This window comes from Pteronotus mesoamericanus, unplaced genomic scaffold (genome assembly GCF_021234165.1).
Source record: "Pteronotus mesoamericanus isolate MK-2021 breed Mesoamerican mustached bat unplaced genomic scaffold, CSHL_Meso_final contig_90, whole genome shotgun sequence".
Classification (NCBI taxonomy): Eukaryota; Metazoa; Chordata; class Mammalia; order Chiroptera; family Mormoopidae; genus Pteronotus; species Pteronotus mesoamericanus.
Window position 1 is genome coordinate 25,239,350 of NW_026555277.1, and position 6,741 is coordinate 25,246,090.

Here is a 6,741-nt window from a genome sequence, read left to right on the forward strand (position 1 = left end):
GCAAGTTCTCCCCGGAGGCCCTGTGAACCCACATGGCAAAGGAACACTCAAAGGTCACAAGGCAAACTAGTATCTTGTTTATTTTTGATTTTTGATTTGCTTTTCAAACTTGTATTACCAGAAAAGTCAGTGGGTATTATTGTATAGAATGAATATACCAGTTTTTCTCATTCTTGCAGCACCTCTGACCTGGGCTTTGTACTTGAGATCTTCTTCAGCTAATGTCTTGATCTTTGGATGTGGCTTGATGGGGACTACTGTGAGATACTGAATGTTTATCTTTCTAAATGACCTTAACTCAGCGCTAGGACTTGCTAAGATGAAAGATTTTTGCCTTAATGACTTTATGCTTCATTCTGACAACTTGTAGTTTGACCTCAGAGAAACAAACATTCAATAAAACCAACACCCCTACACACATGTGTACGCACGCACAATCCATAAAGAGACATTTCTACTCCTTGCAATACCATGTCAGTTTTCCAGATGTAAGGTAATCCCTGGAGCTATTAATAAAGGGTCTCAAAACTCAGAGTATCTTTTCTTTTCCTCCAACCTTAACTCATTCCAAAAAGGAAATACCTTATCCTGCACCTTTTAAGTGAAAATGCAAGCAATGCAGTGATTTACACCCACAGCCAGCTTGCAACTGTATGTTGCTATCTCCCTCGGCCAACAGCATTAAAACTCTTCTGTGGAATGAGAAACTCCCTCTAATTACCTCCAGCCAGGCTTCAATCAGAGCACAGGCGCATGAAAGCCCCTTGGTTTCAGATGTATTTAAAAAACATTTCCTTTCACTCTCTTGAACTTTCTTGAAGAATAAACTTTGCATTTTCTTGAAAGCATCTCCTCTGGTGTACACACGCAGTTTTTAATCTTTTCCTCTCACCAGGGCAAAGATTGAAGCGATCTGTAATTACTGACTTGAAAAATGTTTAGCTGGGTTTGAAGAAAGAGAGCCAAACAGTAAAAAGCTCCACATACCTACATGTAATGGAAGGAATGCTAGAGAATCTGCACAAATTGCTAAGACACAGAGGTAGTCCCACACTAACTCATATAAGGGATATGGACGCCTGCTTATTGGTGTTTTAGTGGCTCTCCTGATGCTGGTTATGGAATCAGGATGGCCTAAAGATGATCAATAATTAATCTTGGATGTTTAAGGCATGTTTTTATTTGGTGGCAGGGGACTCACCTAGATGACCTATTTGTATCTCTTCCAATTTACTCCAAATCAAGTTGACTTCATTAAGTAGGATTCTCTTTCTCCTTCAAAGTTACCCGTGTTTAGGGAGAAAGGATGTATGTCTATCTCTGCCTATCGATTTTTTCCTTGTAGAATGTGTGAAGGAGCACCATCTTGCAAAATCTGTCTTTGGCATAGGAATAAGTAGACGATCTACTTTAAAGGCACCAAAACATAATGGGGTAACTGTGGGGCTATAGAGTTAGAACAGTTTGCACTGGGATTCTGACTCTATGGCATGTTTATGCTGTGGCCTTGGGTTAGTGGGTAAAATGGATTAATACCAGTTTCCTTCACAGGTTTTGGTGGGGATTGTGAGCCATAGTGCATGTATAGTTCATTCTCAGGCCAATTCCCACCACAAAGTAAGCATTTTAAAACTTTGTTTAATAATAAGTTGCTTTATTTATCATCTTTGTTTAAAACTTCAGAACTAAGTGGTAGTATGGGCTATAAAAGTGAGTGAACTATTAGTTTAATTTGTTGATCAAAAATAACATTTGAATGTACTGTGCAAAAAGGCTCATTCTACCTCCTGGGTGACATAGAATTTTCCAGTAATGGCTTTCTAATGAAATACCACCCTCAAAGCAACTTGTCAATAAGTACTTGTCATCAACATCTAACCAAAGAATGAGAATGGGGGTCATGTAGTCAATGGTGATCAGTTAGGTGAATTCGTCTTTAGATGAGTTCCTGGAAAAGGGAAAATTTAGAACTAGATTTTAAATAAATAGAAAGGAACAAGGAAACATTCCTTCTTTTCATTATTTATCTTTTATTTTTCTTTTATATACCAGGATATGTACCCTAACCTGCCATAATGTGGGGATCAAAGGTGAAAAGACAAGGCCTGAGAGCAAGTGGGGTTCTGGCCTACTGTGTGCTCATGTCAGAACTTTGTGTGCTGCAGAGAATGCCTGAGAATCTGTTCTCTCCTGGCAGTGGGGGCGGGGCAGGGGTGAGTGGGGGAATTAAAAATGATGCTGGTGATCTGGGTGGAAACATTGTGAGAAAAATTTCGTAAGTTATCTTGAGAAATTTGAGGAAAATTTAGTAGGAAAAATAGGTTATTGATTTTTTTTTATAAAAATGGTGGAATGATCAAGATGGTAGTGAAGAATGCTTACTTCAGCAGCTGTAAGTTCAAATGATTAGATAAGGGAGAGAATGGGGTTAATTGGACCAGGAGGTTGCTACAAAAGTTGGTCCTGATAATCTTGTTCACATTTTCCAACATCTGAATTTATCACTGGTTATTTCTCTGTGCTTCAATTCTTACTTCAGTGGAAGGTTTTTAGAAAAGGAAACGATTAGGATCCTAGCTCCACAAGGAGGATGTCTAGTCAGCTTACCTATTTCTAGAGTGAGTCAGAATCAGGGCCCATCAGAGAAGCTGATATTCAAGTAATACACTTTAGTGTTTAATACAAACACTAAAAGTGATGTTTACTTTGCAGGAATGGAGATAGGGTGAGGCAGAAAAAGTTTACCGTTATTCAGAGACAAGCTAAAGTTAATGTTTTATATATTCTAATGAATTTCTCAGAAAGGCAAATAAAGTTTTTAGAATTTTGAAGTAGTATTTATAATATCATCATATCAACTAGTATCTATAAGACCTCTTTTATGTCTGTATTGTGTCTCTCAAAATTCATATGTTGAAAGCCTAACCCCATAGTTAGTTGAACTTATAAGAGCAGGGCCCTAATTCAGTAAGACTGGTGATATAAGAGGAAAGACACGGGCTGCACATGCGGTGAAGAAAGGCCGTGTGAGGACACTTCATAAAGGCAGCCCATCTGCAAGTCAAGGAAAGAGACCTCAGGAGAAACCAACCTGCTGGCAGGCTGATCTTGAACTTCTAGCCTCTATGCTGTGAGAAAATAAAACACGTTTCTGTTGCTAAAGACTTCCAGTTTGTGGTATTTTGTTATGGGTGCCCCACAAGACTAACATAACCTTTATATGCAAAACATCAATATGTTATTTAAACATAATATTACGATGTCTATTTCACATTGTTCTTCAGCAAACAGCCTCTATCGAGCAGCTACTGGGCAGCATTTTATACGCATTATTTTATTTAAGTGTCACAGTCTTATGAGATATTTTCCTTCCTACAGTCCAATAGGTGGGAAGTAGCAAAGCTGGGATTAAATTTTAAATCTCCGTTTACAAGTATAATTATTTTCCCACAATTCTATGCTAGATTCTACTGAATGAAATCTAAAAGTCACTACATTTTAATTCATCACCATTATTGTATGATCTCTTGAGAATGAATTATCACACTGTCCCTTTAATTCTTTTTCTTAAATTCAGACATTGAACTACTACCCCACAGCAACATTGATCAACGGAAATCAGAGAGCATCTGGTTTTGCTGCAGGCAACAAACATATCACTTTCCATGAACACACATATTATGAACTCACGATTAGAAAAACCTTGCATCGTGTTTCAATTTAACGGCTGTTACTTCTTGTTCAAAGGTCTTGCTGTGTGTTCCATTTTCCCTCCAAATGTCAGAGGCGAATGGGAAATTGAAATGCCATAAAACACTTGGAACCTTCATTTATTGCAGATTAATTAGAGAATCAAAGGGGAGGTAGGAGCAGGATTCCAAACCCTGGGGAACTACTGTGTAGCAGAATGAACTAAATAGACACTAGAGAATGAGATTTGTGTGTGTATGTGTGTGTGCACACATGCAGAATAATAAGGTTTATATGAGCAAAACTTATAAGTGTGAAACTTAGAGTATCAAGAATAATGTAGATTAGAATAGCATAAAAACAAGGATAGGCTCACGAGATCCTGAACCTCTAGAACTTTTATAAAACTCTCATGAAAGTTTCCAGATGGTGTGGAGAGCCAGTTTGGGAGTTTTATCTCAAAGATACTCTTATTTCCAGACAATCAACACTCCAGCTGACCCAGTCTTTGACTAAAAGCTTGTGACCTTCCTCTTAAGGCTCCGATCCCTCTGTCCAACACAACAATGATGGTGTGTATGTAACTGAAGTATGCACAGGAAGTAATAGGGGACCTGTTTTCTCACATCCTTTCCTTTCTCAGCCACAGGAGCATAACTAAAAGCTTGGGGCCTCATTTCTAAGAGAAAAGTCTACACGCCTCGCTTCTGAGCCACTAAACTTTTCACACAGTCGTCAACTCACTGAGGACTTCCTAATGAACTTGGAACTTCTTAATTTCTTGTTTATTTTGAAGGCTCAGCTTATGGTGCATGAGGAATTGGCATCGGAGACTCCCAGATGTTGTTTCTTTGGCAGCATTAAGGAAACATTGGAGACATGGCAGGAAGGGTGAAGGAATGTGCCAGAAAAGGTTAGTTACCAAATCCTCTAGGTCTGTCATCTTTTGCCTTCATGTCATGACTGCTGTGAAATTCGGTGGACATACCAGTGACCCATTTTCAGTCAATGCAGTGTCTTTTTAACGTTTTCTTTCTCATGCTCTCATCTCCATGGATATAATAGCTGCGAGTTTAACAAATAGTTGCCTTTGGATTCATGAAAGAAAATTCTATCCAAGGAAGGGCCAAAAAATAGTCTATAAAGGATGCCAGATTTGCATCTTGGAATGATTTGTTGGAAAGGTAGATAGCGTTTTTATTTCTGAAGACATGGATCTGTCACAGCTTCAGGAAATTGTGTGTGTGTGTGTGTGTGTGTGTGTGTGTGTGTGTAAAAGAGAGGATCCATACTTTTAAAAGGTTTCTGACCAATATATTATTTGTATAGGAATATAAGTTCACAGCTTATCCAGTGCTTTCCATGTAGATGATATTGTTTAATTCCAATAACACCCTTATGACATAAATATTACCCTAGATTGATAAGTGAGGAGGCCCAACGGTTGATTGGCTTGGCCTAGCTGGTGGTGGGTGGCAGAAATATGGTGTGAATCTATTTTCATGCAAGCATTGTTCTCTAGCGAAGGTGCTATACTGAACATTTATATACAGGGTGGGACAAAAGTAGGTTTACAGTTGTTTGTATGGAAAATAATACAATAGTTAAACAATAATAATTCAAGAATAAACTCTGTTTCCCTTATAACTATAAGTCTACTTTGCCACACCCTGTGTGCGCTGACCAAGGAAACTACATAAGCCATAGAACAGTGTCCCTACTTACAGGTATTTACTTTGAAAGATAAAACAATTAAATTTTCTCTCCCAAGAGTGGTTATGAGGGGACCCATTGGTTAAACCAATTGGTTAAACCATTGTAACAGTAGTAACAATGGATTGGGTGATTATGGTATATGGGTAAGTGCAATAAATGACAGCAATGTCATGAGGAATGAGAGGAAGGAATTAGGAATATTGTTTTAAGATACTTGCACTATACATGAAGTGGTATAGTGTTATTTCAAAGTTGAATTAGATTAGTTAAAATATATATTGGGAACTCTATAGCAACCACTATAATTTTTGAGAAGTATATATGATATGCTAAGAGAAAAGACAAAGTAGAATCATATAAAGTCCTTTATTAAAGTCAGAGAGGGCAAAGGAAAGCGCTTGGTGAAAGAATGAAAATATACAAGCATGGAGAATATTAAACCAACTATATCAATAATAAGTTTACATACGAATGGCATAAATATACTACTCAAAAGACAGAGACTGTTAGGATAAAATAACTGTTGCTAGCACTAGGGTAGGAAATTATGAGTCTGGGGCGTCTTTCAGTATCAGAAAGTAAAGAACTGCTCTATAATCAAAATATCCATGATGATGTGATATGTCAAATGGATAGAGCAATCAACTGAAAAGCTCCCAAAGGCCAAAGCTAGAAAAATTTCAGCAACAAAATAGCGTCCGATTAGATCCCAAAGTATGAAATAAATATCCATGAATACATGCTGTTATAAATAAAAGATTAAGTCATCTAACAAACAAATAAATGGTGGAAATTAAACAAATTTCTGATGCAGAATTCCAGTTAGTTTATGTAGACACTTCTCTTTTCAAGGAGGTAGAACGTGACTCCCTGCTCTTTCAAGCAGGCTGCTCATAATGACTTCCTTCCAAAGAAAACTGTTTGGGAAGGGGGAAAATGAATGTCTATATAGTAGAAAAATCTGACAAGTTCTTTCTCAAATTAACCCTGATAAGTTTGTTGATAGTTTGCACTCTTGATGTGATGTAATAAAAATGGCACTTTTCCTCAGCGGTCTTTCTTCCCAGAACACATAACCCCAATCTAATCATGAGAAAACTTCTGACAATTCTCCACTGGGAGATGTTCTACAAAATACTTGCACAATATTCAAAACAATTAAGCTCATCAAAAACCTATAAAGTCTGAGAAACTGTCTCAGCCAAGAGGAGCCCGAGGACACATGACCATTAAATGTAATGTGACATCCTGGGTGGGATTCAAGAACAGAAAAAAAGACACTAGGTTAAAAGAGAAGAAATCTAATTAATGTATGAATTTCAGTGAATTAAAAAA